Source organism: Canis aureus, chromosome 33 (assembly GCF_053574225.1).
Source record: "Canis aureus isolate CA01 chromosome 33, VMU_Caureus_v.1.0, whole genome shotgun sequence".
NCBI lineage: Eukaryota > Metazoa > Chordata > Mammalia > Carnivora > Canidae > Canis > Canis aureus.
In genome coordinates, this window is record NC_135643.1 from 16,324,221 (window position 1) to 16,350,540 (window position 26,320).

Here is a 26,320-nt window from a genome sequence, read left to right on the forward strand (position 1 = left end):
ACACAAAAGACTAAATGCATAGAGGATAAGGATCTATTCAAGTTGCTATGAAAGAAAATTTAAAGTCATATCTTTGGTGTATTAAAGGAAGAACTCACTCTTTTGCTCTCTCCGTATTTGGATGTATGAGTATTTAAAGACACATATATGCATATATATGAATTTACATATACATGCACAAGCATATATTTAAGCAAACATATATACATCTCTATGTGTATATAAACACATTATATACATATACACCTGCATACATACATATATATACATACATCAGGTTCCCTAGTTGTCAACTGGAGATGGTATAAATATTTGCTTAAAATGGATTTAATCCATTTAAGCTCACCAGTATCACATAGGATTTGTATGTAGATCATTGTTTTATGTAGTTCAATCTGTACCATATACCAACTATAGTTTCAAAGTGTTTAACTTATAGGACACCTGGGTGGCTCAGCAGTTGAACGTCTGCCTTTGGCTCAGGGTGTGATCCTGGGGTCCCAGGATCGAGTCCCACATCGGGCTTCCTGAATGGAGCCTGCTTGTCCCTCTGCCTATGTCTCTATCTCTCTCTCTGTGTCTCTCATGAATAAATAAATAAAATCTTTTAAAAAATGTTTTACTTGTAAAATTCCTAACATCTGGACAGAACTTACTTTGCAGTAAAGTAGGTTTTAAAAAGTGAGAAATAGACTTTAAATATAAACATTTCAACTAACATGGTTCCAATATAGTAGCCTCCCATAGGGATGTAAACAAGCAGCATTTGCTGAAATGTGAAGCATGATCTTAATCAAGTCATTCTGTTTATTTTTTTTTTGAAATCCATATTCTTGGGTTAATTTCCACCTTTCCAAGTTAAAAATATTACAGATGTAAAGAGATGGTCTATTTTGAATTACAGAGATAGAGCTAGGTTAATTTTGGGAAAAATAGTATCTAGACATCAATCTTAGTATTTGTGTTTGAAGATATTATATTCATTTCTTAGAAGATAATTAAAAGGAAGAAAGATGTATAACAAAAACTTATTCAAAGGCTCCTGAGTAGCTCAATTGTGTCTGCCTTCAGCTCAGGGTCTTGAGATGGTGCCCCAAGTCGATGGTACGTAACTCTGCTCAGAGGGGAGTCTGCTACTCCCTCTCTCTCTGCCTCTCCCTCTCACAGTTTCTCATAGGACGCTGCCTATGTTAGTTTTAGCGTGGAAATTGGAGGCTGAAAGCATGGGATTTTTTACCAAGGAAGAATGGTTAAAGGGGATGACTTCATTACAGTGTGACTGCACAGAAAAGTTACAGAACAAATTTGACTTTTTGCACTCACAGTTAAATATTTCTTCGTTTAAGAATATCTACAGATATGCCTTTGATTTTGCAAGGGATGAAGATCAGAGAAGCCTTGATATTGATACTGCTAAGTCTATGCTAGCTCTTCTGCTTGGAAGGACATGGCCATTGTTTTCAGTATTTTACCAGTACTTGGAGCAATCAAAGTATCGTGTTATGAACAAAGATCAGTGGTACAATGTATTAGAATTCAGCAGAACTGTCCATGCCGACCTTAGTAACTATGATGAAGATGGTGCTTGGCCTGTTCTTCTCGATGAATTTGTTGAGTGGCAAAAAAATCCGTCAAACATCATAGCAAGAACTAAATGTGAAGAAAATGCAAACCTTTTTGCACTCACGTGGATACAGGCTAAGGAGACAAAAAAATCCAAAGGGTGCATTTTCATTCATATGAAAGACTTCACATAGTACTTTTTTTTTTTCTTTTTTTTAAAAGGAAGTTTTCTTGTTACATGTGATGGGCATTGAGCCACACCTCTTCTGAGACTGAATATTGAAGCTTTTGTTTTGAGTTATGTTTATAACATTTCTTTCAGAACAATAAAGATTCAGATTTGTGACAAAGGCCTTAAAATAAATAAATAAATAAATAAATAAATAAATAAATAAATAAATAAATAAATAAAAACGTCTTTAGCCACCACAGTGAACTGGTGTAAGTGCTTTGGCAAGGTGGGATGTGTTCCATCACATCTGCAAAGGCCTGCTTTTCTCTGTTGGTGGTTCAGCTTATGAAGAACATGTATGCAAAATAACAGCTCTCACATGTATCCCTCATGCATACTCACTCTCTCTCTCAAATGAAATATTTAAAAAACTAAAATTTATTAAAAAAATACATTCTGAATTTTAATTACCTTTCATTCAGAAAAGTAGTATAATATCAAGAAAATAGGTATGTGTTTGACTCAAATCATAAAAAGAAAGTAGTTTCTTCTCTTTTTTTCCCATGATTATTATCTTCTCTTTCATCAGAATAATCAAATTAGGATTTAACCAGGATTTATGGTCCTAGTTATAACCTGTTTCTGCTTTATATTCAAATGCTTTCTGAGATTTGCTTTGTAGCTTGATGTTACTTTTTAATACATTAAGCTCATTATAGAATAATTTATAGGGCACATTTGGCCTCATGGTCCACATTAAACATAGGACAATCTATAGATCATCAAGAAACAATTATTCTTTGGAGATAAATCTGTCTCTGCTATACAGAATCCATTATACTTACACATGAAACATCCTTATATCCCAGACTTAACTTTATTTCTTATCACTATGAGTTTTTGACATTTTATAATGTGTGTCAAAGTGGGTATGTATATATTAGTTTGAAGGTCAGCTCCATTGTTTTCTAGTCCATAAGTGTTTTGAGATTTAGTTTGATGGTATGGAAGTAAAAAGGTGTAGAAAAGGATATTCAGTGTGTGTGTGTGTGTGTGTGTGTGTGTTTTCCAGCCTGTTAGTCCCTTGAAAATTGTTGTCTAGACATCATTTGCCCTTGCCTGATCATTGCATTTTGAGTTTTTATGCTACATGGAACATATTTATGATACTTAAATTTAAAAATGGATCTTCTAAAAGCTGTTTCAACTTCTGATATATAATTTTTAAAAGAATATAAAAATTGTATTATGAAATTGTATAACTGGTACTAGTTGATCAAATAAAATGTAAACATAATCATTTACAATTTTATACTTGCATCATGTGCATTTTAATTTGCCTACTATCTGGAAATACAAGGAGAAGACAATGTCCTGAAAACTTCTCATTTTTAGAAGGTAACAGCAAGAATAGGAAGTCCATGAAAATTGAAATGGTGTTTTTAGAAATGTGAAGTACTGATTATACTCAGAATTGAAGGAAAGAAAAGGGAAGAGTAAGAAAATTGCTCCTTGAATATGCATTGACAACTCAACCAATGAAAACAAGCAACATTTTTGTTTGTTTTACATATGAAATCATTTTTTCAGTTCTTCTGAAACCATACATATATATATGAATATATATGTTTTGAATATATATATACACACACATATATATATGTAGGCCATGCTTTTGATGTAACAGTGGTTCATTTGTTCCCATTTGATTACTATTTGTATGAGATGACATTATTAGCTATTAATCATAGGTTAGAATAGTCATATAAATTTTTAGGGTCAATATATCCAAATGCTTAGTTTGTTTCACTAATGCATTGTAGTAAGGCATTCTGTTATTCAGCCTTTATAACTAGCTCTAATATTCACAAAGAAGTATTGAGGAGAAATTTGAGGTAGGATAGTACAATTTTTTATCATGCTTAGAAAATAAAAAATCAAAGTAGTATGTATCGCTGGGTAGAGAATGAGTGTACTAATTGTTGTATACTAACTAGCACTATTTTTCCTGGACTTTACAGAGGCAAGTTTTATTACTTCTTCCTACCAGTCTTGTATTTTCATGGTGAAAATGTTCAGTAATTCAAAACACTAATTCATATCAGTAATTCATATACCACTTGTATCTTGTTTCTTGAGATGAAGAGGAAGTTTGGATAAGTATTAAAATGTGCACTAAGGGGCACCTGGGTGGCTCAGTCAGTTAAGTATCTGCTTTCCTTCAGCTCAGATCATGATCCCAGGGCTTTGGGATCAGTTCTGCTGGGCTAACTGCTCCTGAGGGAGTCTGCTTCTCCCTCTCCCTCTCTCTGCCTGCTGTTCCCCCTGCTTATGCTCTTTCTCTCTCTGTAAAATAAGATTTGTTTAAAAGAAAAAGTGCACCAATTTTTACCATGCAATTCAGACCTTAATAAACATTTTTCTATCTTCAAATTCCTTTTATTGAATTTAGATTATAATATACATAAACATATATTTTAGCTTATATTATTTTGCTAAAAGAAATAGCCAAAGTACAAATTTAAAATCTTAGGATACAGTTTTTATTTTTCTAATGCAGATTGTTAATGCAAAAAATTATTTTAAAGAGCATAACATATATCTATTAATAAGAATGGAAAATCCTAATTCAAATTCAAGTAATCTAAACTGTGAATTTATTGGGAGCATTGAAAAAATAATATTGATAAATGTTTTTAAGTTTAGTTACCTCTATTAATCATTTTTCAAGTAGGAAATTAGAAGGACACAAAGCCAATGTAGTCTCTACGTCACAGTTCGGTATATTTATGTTACATACAATCTATTTAGAAAGAAGAGAATCAGACTCTAAGTTATTCATTCGATAAACATTAATCTAGTACCTGTTATTTGCCAAGCACTGTTTTAGGCATGAGAAGAGTGAGTAAATTAGACAAAGTTCTTGCATGAGCTCATGATGCTTATTCATAATATGCAAAATAATGCATATTGGATGTGGAAGTCAAGATTTTAGGTTACTAAAGTAAATCTCTCTAAATGCACATACCATAGACTTTTACAACAGAAGTCAAGACTATTGTAATAGAGGGGAGAGACTGAACTCAACTTTGTTGAAACAAAAGGCTGAATAATTTTTAAGCACTGGGGTGAATAAGAGAAAAAGTACATTAGCTGGGAGGTTGGTCATGTAATTAGGCCATCTGTGTTTGCTAATTTCTGCTTATGGAAGTTAGTCTCCTATCTTCCCACAGAGACTGAGAGAAAGGGACTTTATCTTTTTTTTTGAGTATTACAATTCAAAATAATATTTCCTAGATCTTGGAGAAAGACATTCCTGAGTTGGTAAGAGTCTGAGAGAGCTACATTTCAAAGAGGCAGAGAAAGAATTTACAATTACAAGTGTTCTAAAGTATATGCTCTAAGAAAAGGAAGGTCAGAGGCCTAAAGTCAGGAAGAAATCTCTCTAAAGTTTAGTTTAGATGGGGGAACCTTAGATCCTTTACATTCATGTACCAATATTATGATATACCATATTGTGATATTTTTGTGACCAAATTCAGTTAAAATAAAATAAAACAAAACTAATCCAAAGACAGAGAAAGTTCTTTGAGATGAATTTTGAATTATAGGCATCTATCAAACCCTTTCTTAACCCTATCCCTCTCTCCAGCTACCATTCCATTTCTCATTCCTCCTTCAATATGTACCAAATCTTCCCATTTTCTCTTCTATCATCATACAAACCGACTTGAATCATACTTCTGTATAGTACCATCAAAACTAATCTTTTCAAGTCATCTTGAAAAGTGTTTCTGTGCTATTAATTTGGGGGGTCAATTTGCATTCTTCTTCTTAATTATCTGCAGTATTTGAAATGATCTCTTTTTTCCTCCATACCACCTATTCTCCTCTCTCTCTCTCTCTCCCTCTCTTTAAATTGGCATCCATGATCCACACTTTCTCAGTTTTCATCTATATGGCCCATCTTCCTCTCTCAGTCACCATTGCTGGTTTTTCCTCAGCAGCCTGACCTCTCAACAATGTAGTGTTCTCTACCTGAACTCACCTTAGAGAGGCTTCAGCCTCACAGCTTTGAATACCATCGTATACTAATGAATCTTACATTTAGGATCGCAGTCTCCACCATGACCCCAAAGTTCCAGATTCCTATGCCTATTCTAAATCTCCGCATGCCTACTATAAATCTAAACTTCTGAAATTCTAAACTGAATATCTGATCTGTACCCTTTTGCACTTGGTCTTCTCAGATCAATTTTGGCAAACATAACTACATTCTATTGCTTGCTCAAATAAAAATTCCTAAAGACATGCCAGAGTTTTCTTTTCCTTGCATATTCCATATACAAATATCATGGCACTTTAAAAATCTTACTCAGAATCTGATTGTTTCCCAAACCTCCACTACTAATTCCCTGATCAAAGATTCCATTCTCTCCTTCCTGGATAAAACCAAAGCCTCTTCTCTGCTCTTATTTCATCCATCTTTGTCTTCCTACTCTATGCAAAACATGACAAGCAGAAACAACTTTAAAAGATGTAAATTAGGTCTCTCAGTCATCTGCCGTAAAATCCTCCAATGGCTTCACTCTTCACTCTGATAACAGTCAAAACTCACATAATGCCCCTAAGACCATAAGTGATTTGCCTTCGTTGGCTTTCTGATCTTAACTCCCAGTGCTCTTTCTTTTGATCCTAACATTCTGGCCGTAGATGCTTCCAAGTCTTTTCTCAAGCAAGCCAAGTAACTCTTCTGCTCCAGAGCTTTTAAACTTTGTGTTCTGCTTGTTTAATTTGTAGCTTATCCATATTCTCTCCTCCTTCAGGACTCTGCCCCAATGGGGTCTGTGAGACCCTCAGTATTTATGCAAAAGAGCAATCGCTACCTGACTCCAGAATTCTTTTTTCTTCTCTCTACACTTTATTTTTTTGTACATTTTATTTTTCCCCATAATACTTTCTCACCTAGAAGATACTTATTTTACTTTTTTGTTGATTGCCTGTCCACTACTCTGAACCACTCCCCCTAGGATATATATATAATCCATGAAGGCAAAAATATGAATCTCTTTTGTTCATTGTAGTATCCCCAGCACCTAGGGTAAAGGCTAAATATAGTGGATGCTTGAAAAGTACTTACAGAATGACTAAAGAGAATCCATAGAGACTAAGCTTTATGTTGGATGAATAATCTTATTTTCATTATCTTATATGCATTTTTTCCTTTCTTTGTTTCTTCTTTTCTTCCATGTGAAATTATATGCTAACCCTAGCACCAATGTTCACTTCCATTTTATTTTATTTTTTTAAAGATTTTATTTATTCATGAGAGACACAGAGAAAGAGGCAGAGACATAGGCAGAGAGAGAAGTAGGCCTCATGCAGGGAGCCCGATGTGGGACTCGATCCCAGGACCCTAGGATCACACCTGCCGAAATCACCCAGGTGTCCCTCACTTCCATTTTAAGAGTAATGTTGGGACCTCCAAAATATTTCAGCTTAAAGAAACTACTGAGGAGTATATACTAAGGAACTGTCAAGTGACCAGCCCTGGTAATAAACATAGGGTCTTTATTGATAAGTCACTTACAAATAATTGAAAGAAAACTTCAGAAATCCAGAAGAAAAACTTCTACAGTTTTCATATAAATTGTGAATAAAATACCATGCACATAGTCATCAAATATTAAATCAATACCTTTTTGCAGTCCATCAGGAGCTGTGTGATATGATTCCTTTTCTCCCCCAGCTATCATTTTTCTTTCTTTTTTCCTCTCAGCTTGGGCTGGTTTTAGGTGTGTGACCTGTATGGTCTCTCACTGAACCCACATTTAGAAGGCATCATGTTTGTTTTTTGTCTTTACTGTTACTGTCTTGAAATTCTTAACAATTTCTAAAAACAAAAGGCCTGTAGTTTTATTTTTCAGTAGGCCTTAAAATTGTGTAGCTGGTCCTGCTATCTGCTTCCACTTAAAGAATCTTCAGGAACAATAATATATGTAAATGATGCAGTTAAAAAAGAATGACTTTCAGTTTCTGAAGTTCAGAAAAATTATGAAGCCATTATTTAAGGAAAAATTTCATGCACGTAAATATAATTAGAGCAGGAGAATAATGAGCTAATACAGTGATCTTATTTTGTGAAGAGATTAACTGAGATGAGTAGAATTTCTCAAAATTTTAGATTAACATTGTGCTATTAATCTTCATAAATATCACATCCTGAGTTCCCATTAGGTGGAGAGGGAAGCATTTACAGATGATTAAAATGACACATAGAGCAAATAAATTATAAACTTTCCAAAGAAGTACGAGCTCACAGTTTCAAACTAAGAAAGGACAAATAGAAATAAGAAGAAACTTTATTTTTCTTTAAACTTCAAGATATAATTTAAGATTTAATTTCTTTTCTTAGATTAAAATATACCCTTTTCTATATAAGTTATATCTTTTTTTAAGTTATATCTTTTATAAATATATTTTAACTAATAGTTTAATATATTAGATTTGTTAATATGTGTTGATTTGGAATTTGAAATATAATGAATGAACATTTCAAAATGTGGGCTTCTTAGATAATATGATCCTTTCCTTTTTATTGGCACTATATAGTAATATGATATCACAAGATTACATGTAATCAGTGTACTGTGATATTGTTAATATTAAGCTGTGTTTTAAAAACTCCCCTCTATAGCTATAAGTAAAGAAACACACAACAGTATTTTTTATACTAAAAATCATCTTTTAAAGGACACAATTATTTATATTTCAAGATGAAAAAGTAGGATTAATGAAAACTTATTATTAGAATAGCAAGAAAAATAATAAAACAGAAATACCAAGCTATGGCTAGTTATTTTATACAATAGGCCTCTGTTTGTCAGTATTTTCAGAAATTTAATGGAAGCTCTATTACCTTCAGATTATTCACAGAAGACAAAAAGTGAATTATCAGAAATATTGTTTTAGAAAATCACTTTATTCCTTCTGCCCACTCTAAAAAAGAAACGTTTGGCTACAAGTAACTTACTGGGAGCTTATGGTCAAGAAGGATATTTTATTCATGTACCAGAATGCTCTTTCTTAGAGACACAGATAAAGCTGCATGTGAACTAACACTACAATTAGAACAATGCCTGTCCCAGTCTGCTGAGGGAACACAGCTGGAGAAGTGTGCAACGTATTTTCATCTGTAAATTAAGCACAACTAGGAAGACAGTACGCATATGCAATACTGTTACTATTGACAAAGTAGTTTCTTTCCTCTCTTGTTTTTCTAGCACCCATTTTAAACTATGCCTTAATGGTTCTGTAGCAGGGAGCTGAAAAAAACTGTTTTATAGCATTTAATTATTTTTTTTTTTTTTTGTATTTTGGGGTTTTTATCTTCTATCTTCTTTCCTTCTTCCCTCTCTTCCTTTCTTCCTTCCTTTGTTCCTGTCGGTGACCCTTAGGCCCTCTTGTAAGCCCTGTTCTAGGTGCTATGGCCAATGAGGTGATCACCTGAAGTCACTGCTGTCTTGGAACTGACAGTGTAGTGACCAACAGCTTTATCTTTTGAGGCCATAATAAGATCTACAGACAGACCTTTTAATGAAAGACATGACAATTCATAAGATGGAAAAAAATGTAGCACGAGATGAGGGCAAAGAACAGTAGAAAGAATGAATGAGAGAGAGATGGAAGAGAAGAGTAGAGGGGAGGAGAGGGAGAAAAGCAGTTAATTTTACAACTCTTAGATATTTGGGGAGATAGAGAAGAGGTTGTGGAATCTCAAGTTATGAACACTCATCATCATGGAATTTTAATGACTTGAAAAATTGTATGTGATCCCCAATTGCATGTGGATGTAATTTAGAATCCACAATCCTTAGAACTTTAACCCTCAAGAAGTCTTCCCTTGGGAACCTTAGTCAGTACCTGAGATCATGGACATTTTCTAGTCACCTTGGCCTTAAATAGACTACGGTTGTACTCCCTTTAGGGAGAAAAATACTGATCTCTTCAACACTATAAATAGTTTTGAACAATTTATATAGTTATGAAATAGTTCTTTCTTAAAATTTTTCTGTAGATTATGTGTGTTTCAATCTAGATATAATTAGAGTAGTAAGAATTGTAAAGAGATTAACCTAAAGCAATATAAGGAATTCCAAGAATCCTTGTATAATTCAGTATATTTGTGTATAATTCAATGATGAAGTGAGGACAGTATAATCACAGACAGATAGGAGAACTTCCTAAAACAACTGGATAAAAATAATTCAACCTTACCTCACAAGCCCTGTCATACTGTAGTTTATGATTATGAATGTAGGGCTATTTTCAGCTAGAGAGTAGCCCTGGTAATTTCATCTCCTTTAGAAGTTATATTTAGAATATGAAAATCAGAAGATTCAGAGGTCAAGACCAAAATGAAAGGGTGGTTTTGAGTTACTTTACAAGAGTAGTCTTTGCAAAAGAGAGAAGATAGAGCTCAATCAGTCTTCTAGTTTTATATTGGACAGAACCTCAGACTTGAATATTAAAACATTAATATAAGGGTAAGTGTACTTTTATGTGGATATTCATGCTCACAGCAGATTTTAAGGAAATTTTAAAAATATGACACTGAAACACATTTTTGCAGTGCAACCTAAAAGCATTTTTCGACACTGTTCTTTAATAATTATCTCTTGTTATGTATTATCCTAAGGTTAAATAGATATTTTTAAACACTTTCCTTATTGAAAATCATTAATGTTTTCTCTCAGGATGAAAAATACACTAACTTTGCTTGAAAATTTTTCTGTGAAGCAATCTAGTACATGAGATTTAATGTTCAGTTTTTTGTAGGTACTTAGTTTTATCTTCTTTCATGAAGGAGATGTCCAAAGAAAGGTTTTATAATACTTAAGATGAAAAGATAGAATAGTAATTTGACAATAGACTTTCATTTCTCAGAAAAGAAAAAAAAAGGCTATTAAAATAGGCTAGCACCCATGGATTAAGCCACATTTTCTATTAAAGGGTATCTTCCAGAGTTCAACAGCTCATTCAGGTCTTTCTATCCTGAAGGCTACTACAAGTCTTATTGTTGTTATAAAATATGATATTGCTTTTAATTGGCATTACCAAGTATCTAGGACTCGTGTCAAATGAAAAGAAAATGTTATCTAGCATAAAAATATTTTCTCCCAAATATCTGTACCTACTATCACAAACAGTGGTAAAGACTCGTGCATACTAATTTGTCCCTGGGGAGAGTTACAGCCAACCATGCATTTAAAGGAGCACAGTTCACACCTGGATACCTTCACTTCTGACATCAGTTGAAAACTCGGATGTTCCCCAAATTACCCTGAGGTTGGATAATTTGCTATATGGTCTGGTAGAAGCCAGTAAAAGCTGTTATATTTATGGTCATGGTTTATTATAGGAAAATGTTTCAGATTAAAATCCACCAAAGGATGAAGCTCATAGGGCAGAGAAAGTACCAAACACAGAGCTCCTGTGATCCTCGTCTGATTCAGTCAGGACAGCTTTACATTCTTGGCATAAATGTGAGACAATATACTCAAGAGTTTTGCCTTTCAAGAAAACTCACTCAAGCCTCAATTTTGGAATTTTTCCTGGAGCTCCATTATACAGGCATGGTTGATTGCTCTGGAGACTGATCTCAGAGTGTATGGCTGCCTGTACCAAAGCCCTGTTCAGAAGTCATATTGTGATATTTCTAGTATGGTTAACCCTCACCCTAAATTACATGGTTAGCCTATCCATCATGACCCATGGCACCAAGAAATCAGATATTCCAATCAAGCATTATATTGCCAGGATCTAATGATCACCTCCACTAGGTGAAGGCAAATAAATGCCAGCTCTCACTTTGAAAAAGAATAAATCCTTTACTGCAAGGCTCCAAAGATCAATTTGATCAACAAGGTATCTTGACTGCTATCCAAAAAAACTTATGATCACACTGTTTTGATTTTTTAATAAAATCCTACAAGGAGTTGGAGAAATGTCAGGATTTTATGTAATTCATTAATTCATATATTGACTCAGCAAACATTTTGGGGGACAATGATGATGTGCCAAGCCCAGTGCATATTGTGCTTGTTGTCAAACATAGTCAAACATCATGGTAGGTACTGTAATGACAATACTCACAAGGCACCTATCCAAGATGAGTGATCAGCTCTGACTGGAAGGCTTCTCTCACTAAGAAGACATTTGAGCTGCCTTTGAGCTGGTCTTGGAGAATGTCTAGCAGTCTTCTGGGTTGAGATGCATGAGGAGGTATTCAGTGCTATCCAGGCAGGGGAACAGAGCAGGGAAGGAAGAATGAAATAATCTAACATATTGTCAATAACATTTAACAACAAAGCAGATTTAAACAGATTAAAAACAAAGTAGTCTTCGAATAATAGAAAGTAATGACACTGGCAAGGCAGTCAGTTTGTCCTGTGTTATTTCAGAGTTGTTTGTATTTAAACTCTGTGTGTCAAACTGTATTTTTCTAAAGCCAAGCTTTGTGCTACAAACTTGAGGGATTAAAAATTCAGAATAGTAGTAAACAAGCCAGCGATAGTAATAACTCTATCATTGGCACACAATGCAGTGATATTTCACTCTGACTCGGAAAGCTTTCACAGTTTGTTGCTTTGCTCATTGCTCACAACTTTTATACTGCCTGGCTGTTGGGCTTGAACTGTTTGCTGTCCTGATTATGCTCCCTTCTATTTTTTTTTTAAGATTTTATTTATTTATTCATGAGAGGCACAGAGAGAGAAGCAGAGACACAGGTAGAGGGAGAAGCAGGCTTTATTCAGGGAGCCTGATGCGGGATTCTATCCTGGGACTCCAGGGTCACGCCCTGGAACGAAGGCAGGCACTAAACCACTGAGCCACCCAGGGATCCCATATGCTCCCTTCTATAACCAAACAAGACCTAGTAAGTGTGTGACCTCTATTTACTGCAGGCTTAGCATTACATTATATTTCTTATTTCTTCCCTGGGCAAACTGTATCCCATTGAATACCAAGGCACATAACTTACTCAGTCCAATTTTTATGGAAAAGATCAGCAAAACAGTGTATAAACAGTATATTAAACAAATTCAGCTTAGAACATAATGAAAAATGTATCTTTATTCTGGTCTCAGAGTCTTTCTATAAAATTTATCTTCCCCTGCTCTTCCATGAAACCATGGCAGGCCCCATGTCTTTTCAGTTTATTCTTAGGCTACATTCTTGCAGTCATTCTAAGAACCAATACAATCACCTTTCATTTAAAAAAAATTCTAGTTCCAGACAAGATAAAAAATTCATAACTAGATATGCCATAAAATATGTCTCTTCTCCCCAGGGTGGTCTATGGGTGCAAGGAAGCCTACATTTCCCCCTCTTCTCATCAGCATCTTTTGGTTTCCCAGAACTGGGATCAGGAGCAGGGATGGAGTATAAAAAAAGTACTTGAACTAGATTCCATAATTTGCTTTTACCTCTGTATTATCTATTTTTATGGGAACAGATTACCCCCAATATTTAGCAGATGAAAAAAAAAAAAAACAAACGTTAATTATGTTATAATGTCTGTGGTCAGCAAATTGAACATGGCTTCATTTGGTCCTCTAATTCAGGATCTCTCAAGTCTAGAGTCAGGATATTGGCTGGGCACTATCATGTCAAGCCCCAACATGGGAACATGTTGTTTTTGTGCTCACTCTCCTGACTATTAGCAGACCTCAACTACTTCCTGGTTGAAACAGAAAATCAGCCCGTGTCACATTAGCTGCTCTATAGAACAGCTCTTAAGGTAGACTATTGCTTTTCAAGCAGATAAGAGGCCAAAAAGGAAGCCATGGTCTCCTAATCTTATTTTGGGAGTAACAGACATTCTAGCACCTTACAGCATTCTATTTATTAGATTCAGCATATTCTCAAGGGGAGGAGATAACATAAGAACATGAATACTAGGAGATGTGGCTAATTGGGGGCCACCTTAGGAGCTGCCTACCACAAATCCCTCTGCACCAGAAGCTTTAAAAAGATGATTCTTTGCCTGCTTGAGCACCTTTGTGACTTTTGGGAGATTTTTGTCACTGGAAATCTCTCACATGTGGTTACTTTGATGGAACAATGAATCTATCTCAGGTAGTCGTTTAGATTCTCCCTTAGCCTTTCAGCAAAAATGTCCTCAGTAGCCTTCTTAGAATCTAAACACCTTCTCTCCTGCCAGTAATGTATATATATGATTTTTTAGTGTAATACATATATATATATATATATAATTAAATTGGCCAAATTAAATTAAATTGGCCAAAGCACAGCAAACATGGCTTTTAGACACCCCTTAGTTATACCCATTAGCTATCACCAAAATCTAGTATAATTTGCTTTCTTTTATTTATCACTAGCAATACTGCTTTCATAATTCTCTATAGTCCCACCATACTGGGGGAATTTCTGCATTCCATCAGGCTCTGCTTACTGTGTAGTCTCTGCTTACTGTGTAGTGGTGTTGCAATTTAACATTTCCAAAGTATAGGCATACACTTATAATAAATAATAGTGGAAAACTAAGGACATAGCTCTTATTTTGTATAAGGAAACAAATAATTTCTCCTTTGTTTTACCTAAACACTTGATAATATGGGATAAAATTTACTGATTTAATTAACAAAAGATAGTAATGAATAAATAATTCACAGGAGGAAAGGTATAAAACACTATGTCTACAGATTCCTAAGCTATGTAGCTCCTCTAGTTATTTCATAACTCTTGGGCATTTTTGTTTTTCAGCACAGTTGATAAAATACAGACATTCAAATCATGCTTTTGTTTTAGTCTGGAGATCAGCATTTATTTGAGCATCTACAAAACACCATATTTCTCTATAATATTATTTCCCTATTTATTTAAGGGGGAGATAGAGGTTGATGATCTTTCAAGTCCCCACTACCCTTAAAATTCCATAATTGTATTTAACAGTAATTTGGGGGGAAATGAGAAAAACAAAAACAAAAACAAAAGAAGTGAGTTCATGAACCCTTCCCATAAAGTTGGTAAGATTCTAATAAAGCTATATCTTTCCTATTCTCCACACCATGACAATGTAGTTAAGGATACACAATTTTTATTAGAAGGAACAATTAGACCAAAATGCATCAGAATGGACACATTTTTAGTTCTATTGTAGTTAATTGTGATAACTTAAGTCTTTTGTGGTATTTTTCATTTAATTGGTGAGCCAATTTGCATATTTTAACAACAAAAATTTGGAGCAGTATTACTCTGAGAAAGGATACTTTTGAAATATCGCATGTATAAAATTATTAAGATTATTAATTCCATACTTTTTAAAGAAAGTTTCAAAGTTTTCAGTAGTTTTTGAGGTAGACATAGTTATAAGTGGTTGTATACGGGTATGTTTCTATTTTCACATCATATTTTTCTGGTTAAGTTTATTCGAGTTTCCAGCAGGGTCAGAAACATTGTAATAGGGCAGCCCTGGTGGCTCAGCGGTTTGGCGCCTGCCTTCCGCCCGGGGTGTGATCCTGGAGACCTGGGATCGAGTCCCATGTTGGGCTCCCTGCATGGAGCCTGCTTCTCCCTCTGCCAATGTCTCTGCCTCTCTCTCTCTCTCTGTGTCTGTCATGAATAAATAAATAAATAAATCTTAAAAAAAAGAAACATTGTAATAGATACATTAAAAATCTGAAACTGTGAAATAAGGCAGAAAACTAATGAGAGAGATTATAAAATTAAGGAAAAAAAATCAGGCTTCACACAGAAGAACCTAAAAGTTTGAAACAATAGGTAATTTTCAGTTTTGAATAAAAGGCATACTATCTGTGAAGGAATTTAAGAGTTTATTTAACATTATCTTAATGAATTCAGGGTGGTTTAAATCAGCAATCTGATTTTGTCAGCATACCAAGAGTGTGTTATCTATTGCGAGACTCAAGTTAACTAAAGTCTGAGAGACTGATGTATAAAGCAAGGTATAAAAATACTTTTTGGGGGGGTAATTTGTAAGGTACTACTAAGATATGATTCATGATTCTCTCCTAACCAAGTTTTTTGGAATGACAAACTTCTTACACTTTTTACTGACATATTTTTTTCTTTGCACATGTGAATACTATTAATTGTATTAGTGTCAAATATCCCTGTTTTAGAAGCCCTTCTATCTCTAGAAATTGATATTGCAGTTATAAATTAAACCACTGATTTATGTTTTAACTTACATTAGGGAAATTTTATCTTTAGGTCTTAGAAGGAACCTGCCAGATGTCTGTTACTATGTACAAGCCACAAAGCCTAATTCATGTTTTAAATGATGGCAACATGAATGGCACAAGACCACCTTAACATATTTTTTCATAAAAACTTACTATTTTCAAAACTCGCACTAAAGATCATCTTTTTGCATAATCAATAATGAAATATCTTGGTTGATGTCTCTATTACTAAGTAATCTAATCTGTTAAGAATTGTGCTCAACAGTGCTTTGGTTTCCATATGGAACCGTAGCAAGGAGCATCTCCATCTGGAGAAACTTTACCTTTATATATTATTCATAGTTTTAAAATCTTAAATTTGCCTAACTCAATCACACATGTCTAAGATTGTTTTCATAGTTAAAATATAATTTAAGTGTCAAAAACCTAGATATGTAATATGGGCAAGTTTGGAGATGTAAGAATTTTGCTTACCAAATCTGATAATTCTTATAATTTCAATTTTAAACCTTTTAAAATGATTTTATTTATTTACTCATGAGAGACACACAGAGAGAAGCAGAGACACAGGCAGAAGGAGAAGCAGGCTCCCTGCAAGGAGTCTGATGTGGGACTTGATCCCGGATCCCAGGATCATGCCCTGAGCCGAAGGCAGTTGCTCAACCTCTGAGCCACCCAGGTGCCCCTCAATTTGAAACTTAAAAAATGAGAAGTTTCTGGAAATCCCCAAGATAAATATATCCAACAAATGGAGAAAAGTTTAATTAGATGATAGGCAAAATAATATATTTAAGAGAATTTAAAAACATATATTCATGAGAATTTAAGAATATAAAAAAGATATAAATGATGGTTAATTAAAAGGAATCTATTTCTTCACACATGACAGAAATATATGGAATTATTTGTGTTTATAACTCTTTATTATTTTTACCTGAATCTTTTCCATATCTTGTTTTCCTTTTGGACATATAAAATGACTTTACAAAATTTTATCAGATGTAGACATATATGTCATTAGTTTGTTAGGGAAAACACGATGCTTGTTTAAGCAATTATTTTGGCCCATGAAAGCGTTTTGTGAACAAATCACTGTCTTTTTCTTTCTCATGAAAGATTCATGGCGTAATATCAATTTACATTTATCCTAAAACTACACTAGAGATTAGGCCAAGTAGGCATCATGGAGGCCATTTTTTCTAACTGTTGCAATACAGTTATAGGATTATGAGAGCTTATGTGATAGCTGCCAATTACAAAGAAAAGGCTAAAAAAAAAGAAAGAAAGAAAAAAAGAAAGAAAGAAAGAAAGAAAGAAAGAAAGAAAGAAAGAACAAACGAAAGAGAAAAAACAGAGACAAAGCAACAAAGGGAAAATGATGTATTTTAGAGGAGTGAGAAAAGAAACAATGCTTCTAAGTGTTTGATTACAAAAATATTCATCCAGGCAGATAATTCCTTTCTTTGCTATAGAAGATGTAATAGATGTCAGTATAATGACTAAATTTATTTTACATGAATTTATTGAGAATGAGTTATGAATTTGATAATTAGGGGTCTTTTGGTGACATTTAAGATCATTAATATCAAACTGTAGTTTTCAGAGCCCAGAGTTCAGTGACTTTAAAAATTCAGAATTTACGTGTTGAACTTCTAACATGTGCCAGGTACGGTTAACATATGTATTAAAAGTAAGGTAATCTGTGCTCTTAATAAACTGATATTTCATAAGAGAAAGAGACAGACACCTAGATGTGCAGTACCCTCTACAAAAGCATTACACAAAAGATGAAGACATGGCAAAGAGTTAGGGACGCAGAAGTCATCCCTAGAGGGTACAGGGAAGCTTTGTAGACTATTCCTTGAGCCCTCTCTAAAAAGAACTCCAGACTTACCTCTCACATAACGGAGCACAAGAACATTTTTTCCAAGAACGGTAACAAGAGATTCAAAGAACACAGAAGAGGCACACATAAAAGAGCACGGTGTATTTTCTGGGAGATGAAGTTTGACATGAGGAGTGATATGAAGAAAGACTAGACATGGAATTGGAATCTGTTCATCATTAAGTATATGAGTAATAGCACAGACTACTGTCACTGCTCTTAAAGTAATGTACATTCTATAAGAGAAGGAACACTTACAGGAAAAACTGGTAATAAAAGTGATAACATCAGAGGAGTAGTCTTTTTAATTTCCAGAGTTATTTAAAAACCAATAGGTATTTCCTTATTTTAAACTTCAGCCATTGGAACTTTCCTCCCAAAATAAGCCTTTCTTTTTGACATGGAGAAAGCTTTGTTGAATTCACATAACATTTCTGAACTCGACCTCTTTGGCCTATCTATTATTACAAGGCATTGCAGAATTTTCAAGAACAAAGACTTAGAAATAAATGTTGATATATATTTGGATAATATCAAACAACTTGTTTAAGGAAGAGGTTGTAGATGAGGGAGAATTTCTTTTAGTTAAGAAACTACCATTTTTTTTCGCCAAAAACACTTAGCTAAAGGTCACTATTTTAGTTGGGAAAAGAGAGCTTTAGAATATCAACTAAAGGAGAGAAAGAATATTTTGAAAAGCATGTAGAAGAGGTATCATAGGGCATAAATGTTCAAAGTGATCTATGGTAAAAGTGCCATTTGGTTTTGTGTCATCTATACTACTGTTGAAAAATCAAAAAGAAAATTAGAGGTTTTATTGTTGTTGTTGTTGTTGTTGTTTAAGCACCTTTAATCATTCTGGTTAATTAACTCATTTTTTTGCACATACCCCACTTTCTGTGAATAACATGGGCATTTTTACAAGGTGCATTACTGATCATTTAAAAGTATTCAAGCCATAATCATGTAGATGATAACTTTGTGACCTAAAAGAGTTTATGCCAACCTTGTGTGTTCTTCAGGGCATTTTATGATCACTGCAAAATATCATTAGTGTCATGAAAAGTTAGAATATGCAGCATATATCCTAAAGACTCGCATTAGTAGCTTCCTGGGTACCAATTATGCTGTGTCTTTAGGATACTCCAAAAAGAATTTTAATTAAGGAAATGCTAATGAAGATTGAGAGAAAATAGGTAATAATTTAAGCAAATGTACTCTCTCTATAGTTATTGAGGGACTACATTTATTCTTTCTAGTTTTCTATGTTAGATTTTTTTGTAGGCCACGAAGGTGGTACAATAATGATATTGTTAGTGATTTTGTCTAGTGATACCTGTGATGTTGTTGCTCATCTGACATTAGACACAAGCTACAGAATATCTACAGATTGTGGACTTTGTATTTAATTCTTATGCATGTTTTTAGATGTCTGTCATACTCCAAAGCCTCTCACACAGTCCTATAGAAATACATAAAACTACAAAAAGCAACTATGAATCTTCAGATTTGTGTCTAGTGGGCCTTTGTCTATGTGCCTTCTTTACCTTTGTCTTCATGCTTTTTGCTCCAAGTGTCTCTAGCTTTAGCAGCTTTTACAACTGCTTACATGGTGCCCGTCTTGTTTCTCCAAGTTCATGGCTTGACTCCTCCATTATATCACAGTGAATCAAAACTTCTATTCATTAACTTCACTTTGCCCTTGGAATCTTCGGCTACACACTATGCCTTGTCCTTATTTCTCACTCACCTTATAGCTGAGGAGGAGATTCTATAAATGGTTTCTGCCTACCAGTTTCTAATATGAAATGTTATTCTCTTATAAGTTGGCTTTCCACTTTCAAAATATATATTGAAATATTGAGAGAAAGAGAGAGAGAAAAGAGAGAGAGAGAAATTTCCTAAGCCAAGTAGTTCTCAGAGCTGCGTAACATTCCAATGTTTTAAAATTTAGTATGATACCAGTAAAATAAAAAAAAATGTTTGAGTAAAGCAGGAATAATTCCCCAATGTCCTAAAAAAATATGTTTTAATTGATTAAAAATGGCAATCAAAGATACAAACACATGTAGAATGCTTTGAAGTCTAATAGAATATAAGGTAAGTAATAGAAAAACACTACATGTTTCGTATATATTTGAATCCATGTAGTAAACAACCATTGTCATGAACTTTATATAAGTAAATCACATTTTCCCCTCTAACTGTCAAATGCTCTCCTAATATTTGAAGTTTCATACATGTCTCTCTCTTTCTTTCCATCCTTCATGATATCACATCTTTTGCACATTTAAGCCATAACCAATGATGACCAATAACAATTTCTGTCAGTCATTCTTTAGGTATCTAGCTTTTGTAATGAAAATGCCAGGATTCCCCACTGAATTTCTTTTAAAGTTCATATTTTCCTTTTACCTAAAGGGCAATGTAGAGTGAGAGAAACTGAAAGATTCTAAGATAAAAAATGAATGCTAGAAGAATTCCAATATATGACACTTTTATAACCATCTTAGTCATCTTCCTTTATGGATATAAAGAGTCTAGAAAGTTTATAGCAACAGATTTAAATATTTATAAAAAACAATTTTATAAAATTGTTCAAGATCTTTTTTAGTATCTGAAAGAGTATTCCAAAGAATTATCCAATGCTAATATTTTAATCAGTAGCCTTCAATAAGAACAATCCACTGATTTTCTTCTTTCTTCCTATGAGGAGCCACCTCCTCATCTCCCAGGTCCATCTCTCACTGACAAGTGGCATTTCTGAATCAGATTTTTTAGAATGTATAATTCAAGCATTTTCATACTAACATAAGTCATAAAACCTAAGTCATATGCTTTAAGTCTTATAGTGGATTCTGCTAAAACTTCTTGCTTCTATATTGATATAAGTACTTAGCTGAATAAATTAATAAATTGGAGATGAGGCAAATTTCCCAAGCAGAAGAATACCAAATAATTTTTGAAGCATGACTCCCACTCTTTATGTGGTCTGTACATGGTGTCTTCCTTATAAAGTCTAATGTCTGAAAAGGTGGGAAAAGCATAATTTTACAGTAGAGAAACTTAACAAAATACTATCTAGGCCAGATGATAAAGGCCAACATCCACAGTCACGAATCACTTGATATAGACACTTGATGCAATGATATTAGGTAACAAAAATGCCGCTTCACCTCCACTGGCTTCCTTCCAATAACCAATTACCTCATTTTTATCATGAGAAAAACATTAGGTAATTTTCAGTAGTGAGAAAACGTACAAAATAACTGACCAGTACTCCTCAAAACCATGGAAGTTATAAAAAAAAATCCCTATTTGTCTAGGAAACTGGGATACTCAAGAGAAACCTAAAGAGATATGGTAGCTAAATATAGTGTGGTATGTTGGCTGGGATCCTGGTACATAGAAAGAACATTAGGTAAAAACTAAAGAAATCTAAATAAACTATGAACTTTATTTGATAATAATAGACCAATATTATTTATTAATTATTATTACAAATGCATCACACTAATGTAAGCTATTAATAATAGGTGAAACTGAGTGTGGATAGATATATGGGAACTCTCTGTACTACCTTAAAGTTTCAAGTCTACAGTTGTTGTTTTTTTTATTTTAATAAAGCCTTTTAAAAAGAAAGGATATGTAATTGCTTATGTAACACATTTAGACCATATACTTTTGTACCATCTATTTCAGTGCACTCTTTAAAGGAACAATGCCATTATTGCCAATTAATTCACTAAATCTATCTTCCCCCCCCAAAAAAAATAGTTATTGTACTTAACATGGAGTTATAGTAATAAATTGAACAATACAAAACAATATTTAACATTAGTCCAATGTAATTAGAGGAACTAAGCAAATTCACTTTTGCCTAGATGGCCAAATCCTTGTTTAGATCAGCTAGATGACAAGAGGAATCATCTTGCCCAATGATTTCTAATACCAAACAAACCTTATGGATGACTCCGGTGGGCCATTCTAATTTCTCCCCTGGAACACTCAGATGTACCTTAAAAAACAAACAGAAAAAACAAACAAACAAACAACAAGGGGCAACTGGGTTGCTCAGTCAGTTAAGGGTCTCTAAGATCATGATCAAAGAGTCCACCCGATGGAGCCCATATGGGGCTCCTTGCTCAGTGGGGAGTCTGCTTCTCTTTCTCCCTCTTACCCTACTCCCCTCCCCTGGCTTGTCCTCTCTTTCTCTCTCAAATAAACAAAATCTTTAAAAAGAAAACAAAATGAAAACTCATCTGTCTTAAAGAGGAAATAGGGATGCCTGGGTGGCTCAGCAGTTGAGCATCTGCCTTCCGCCCAGGGAGTGATTCTGGGGTCCCAGGATGGAGTCCGCATCAGGCTCCTCGCAGGGAGCCTGCTTCTCCCTATGCCTACGTCTCTGCCTCTCTCTCTGTGTCTCTCATGGATAAATAAATAAAATATTAAAAAGAGAGAGAGAGAGAGAGAGAAAGAAAAAACAAAACTCTGAGACCAAAGAATTTTCCAATCTAGCCCCAAGATGCAGTTCCAGGAGTTGTGGCCTCAGGGAAAGAAATGTAGTAAAAAATTTTAAACTGGAAATTGAAGTCTCCAAATATGCTGATGATCCTGAGCTAGTAGGTTAAACGTCAAGGGATTTTTAGTAAGGAGTCTTCGCTGAATATGTTGGGTGGCACTCAGGATGATGGTGCCCTGTGGTTTTTAGTAAGTCACGTGTGCACCACTCTCAACTGGCCAGAAGCCCATGTCAAGATTTAGTATCTGCCAGTTTCTAGCATTCTGAGTTTTAGGCTCATGCAAGAAGCACTAACCATCATTTCACAAGTAAGAGAGAAGTTTCTATCCTCCTTGTGTCCAGCACTTTGCTATTTTATAGTGTGCCTATCTTTTAAGTTTCTATTGTTTTCCCTCTGCTTTTCAGCGGAATCTATCAGTCTGCCTAGAGGAATTTTCTCAGTTGTCTGGCCCTTTCTCTGTGAGAATTCCTGAACTAATTCTGATTTATGGCAGGCCATTGGCTTCAGTAATTCATTAAAACACTAAAATAGTGGAAATTAAGGTTCTACAAAGTACTTGTGAAGTGAATTTTTTCTTTAAATTCTGCATTAAATTAATATAATATATAAATTTATTCTGTTTTAAAATAAGTTATATTTTTCATAAAGTAGAAAACTTAAAATTAAAAAGAATTACAGAATAATACATGAATGGTATGGTTTTGACATTCAATAGCATTCTCATTTAGTTGTATAACAAAAATATGACTCTCATAAGAGTAATTAAATATTAAACTTTTCATGATGTACATACGTATAGATTCAGTCCTGCCCAAAACAACAAAAGATCACGGTTTTTATATATTTTATTTTGATTCTGTTTTCCTTGTTTTTTAACTGCAATTTAAATGTGATTTTATTAATTTGTATTTCATTAGTATAAACTTAACAAATAAGAATCTGACGTTATTTTCTAAAAAAATATGAATGCATTAATTTGACTTGTAGAGCACAGAGTTTATTCACAGGCAAAGGTCCCCAGCAGAGTATAATAATTAAATGTATATTTATTACTGTTACACAGAAAATATTTAACTTTTTAGGGAAACATGGGGAATTAAATATATATATATATATATATATATAATTCTGAATCATAATATATATTTACAAATTTCAAGTGTAATAATAAAAAATATTTTTCCAAAATTTCTTTGCTCACAAATATAAAGATGTATGATTCTTTTAATTATTTTACATTTTCTTAGCTGATAGGATGCATACAAGCCCAGAGGTAGTATTTCAAAATTGTATGGTCTTAACTGGTCGAGTTTCGTGTTTCCACATAGGTCTGATTTGTCTATTTCTGCTCTGATAATCACTAGTAATTATTGTACTTTCTCTTTGTATATCACAGTCAGTAGTACAAATTCCTGAGAACATAAAAAGGACAGGTGACATATAATATCAAAGAGCATCCTTCCTGAAAATCCATTACATGATTTCAACAAATTATACTGTATTAAATATGTTTGTTTTTTTAATCTAATACTGGCCTAGAAGAAAAATATGTATTTGTTATTTTCTGAAAGCAGAGAGACCATTGCCAAAAACCAGAAATTGCCTGTTGGTCTTCGTTGCTGATAGGGTGCAGCTTTGCAAATTGCAAAAGTTCAAGATGGTAGTGGCATCTTTATTTAATATTGTTGCAATGGCCAGTCAACCATTAAATAAAAGTTTCTGAAATCCTGGTATCTCCTCTTATTCTTTTATTTTTAATTAATGCTGCAGAGAATCATTGATTGAAATGTCTTTTATCCTCTTATTGCTTTTTTAAAAAAAATCTACCTCAGTCTTTTATACTCCTCCTTAATCATGAATGCAAATAAAATTCAAAGTGTAATCAGCAGCTGCTGAAAGAGAGCACTGAGCAAACTGGGTTGCCATGGGAACCGTGAAGTCAGTCCTTGACCAGACAAAGAATAATACCTGATGTGTGTGTATGGTGTGTGTGTACAGATGCTTAACAACAATTTATAAAGAACAACTGAAGATATGTCAAGGTTTCTTTCCAAAGTAAATTGTTCATTTTTAGATATTTAAGGTTAAAGGTGAATGAGTAAATTCAACTATTACATTAAATTAGTAAAAGGTTGCTTCTCATTTAAAACTGGATAGTCCTATCCTGGATGAAGCTACAGGTATTAAGATGGTACTCTGAGACCAGAACTGAACACGATAAGTATCAAATGCCTTCTTTTGCAAACAAATAAGCAATGAAATAAATTATTTGGCCGGTTCTTGCTGTCATTATCCTTGCCCTCGCTTCTTCAACAGGCGTTGCGGCATTTTAATTTTATTTTCTCTTGGGAAAGAATTATCTCCTATTCTGAGCTGCTGGGGAAAAGTATTGTTAAGCTTTTTAAATGTTGAATATAAAGGTCAGACCACTGAGGGATTTTCAGCTGTGAGTAAACACATTCAGAGGAAATAGTGCTCCACATTACTCTTTTGCAACAAATGTAGTTTTAAACTGACTGCCCCGATGTTTGAGTATCTTAATTTGGCATGAGTAATGGCTATTGCTGGGAATAATAACATTAAAATCCAACTGTTAGAAGGACTTTATTAAAACTTATGAATAAGTCTGTGTAAAAATAAAGAATAGTTGAATCATGTGGCTTTAGTTTTGTCCTACATTATAAATACCTTGGAATAGAAACCTATTCCTGATTAATAAAAAAATGAAAGCTGTTTTCTTTGCTGGCAGAGAATCTGAATTTAAGTTTGAGACATGTGGACAGATCATAAAACACTTGCCAAAGGCATTGGAAAGATGTTTCATCTTTCCTCTCAGTTCCCTTTGCCAAGAGGCAAAGATGCTACCATTCTTTTTGTACATATCACCTCTGCCTGAAGTTGCTATTTTTTTAAATCAGGTGCTCTCTTTATTGACCCATCTAAGATAGGTCATTGTAATTCTGTACACTTTACAGCTGAGAAAACATAAGCATAGAAGTTTCAGTGACTTGTCTAGGATGGGCGAACAAGTTATTGACAAGGGAGAAATTAGAATTTACTTCTGAATGGAGTGACTTTCAAAAAAGGTTTTACGTTTTCTTGACTTGATAAATTTGGAATTAAATGTGGGGGTTGACAAGAAATTTACTGATTGATGTTAGTAGAATATAGAAATAGCAATCCTATCTGGTGGTAACCTACAATGTTTCGTGAGAACCATGCATTCAGTCTCAACTAACAAAGGAAGACAGAGAATTTGACCAGCAATTTATTTGCCCCCCCCTTTTAAATTTTCTTTTTTTCCTTTTTACTTATCTGTTCAGTTTTTCCCTATTGTGTCATTTTGCAGTGTACTTTACTGTTGCATCAATTACTTTCCTGATCTGTCTCAAGCAGTTATTGTAAACTCATTTGGTAATAATTGGTTCAACTAGGCAATAATATTAAAGAAGGCAAAGATTTCTTTTTTCCTAGAAGGGAATTCATTTTATCAGTTTTAAACAGATTATGCTTATTCCTGATGTCATATTATTTGCAGGATAGTTTAATTTCTTTGGAACTAAACCATTATATTAAAAACATTCTTAAGTATTTTTAAAATTACTATGACACTAGAACTTAAGTCAGATTGGCCAAATTTCTCGTCTGAGTTCATTTTTAACTCTGTACAAGTGGCAGCACAAACTCTTCCCACTCTATCGTCACTAAAAGCAAATTCCATAGCAATACACTTGTTGGAGAGAATATAATTATTACCACTGTCTAACAGGCTCTCTAGGCTAATTTTAGCCATATTTTTAACATGTTTTTCTCTTTTATATTGTACAGAATGAATTTGTGTAATGATCTCAGATCTTTATCTGAAGGAGGCAAATTGTAAACTAAACCATTTCTTCAAAATTCCTCAAAGGAATGCTAATTGAAACAAACAAGACATGTAAGGCTA

General features: G+C 33.8%; 1 protein-coding gene and 1 pseudogene across 3 annotated transcripts in view; both read left to right on the plus strand.

The window, feature by feature from the left end:
* The window catches only part of GRID2 (glutamate ionotropic receptor delta type subunit 2), a 1,464,312-nt gene that overhangs the window by 715,772 nt on the left and 722,220 nt on the right, over positions 1 to 26,320 (plus strand). The gene's annotated exons all lie outside the window — the stretch shown is intronic.
* LOC144304142 (DCN1-like protein 5 pseudogene) lies at positions 1,193 to 1,913 on the plus strand (annotated as a pseudogene).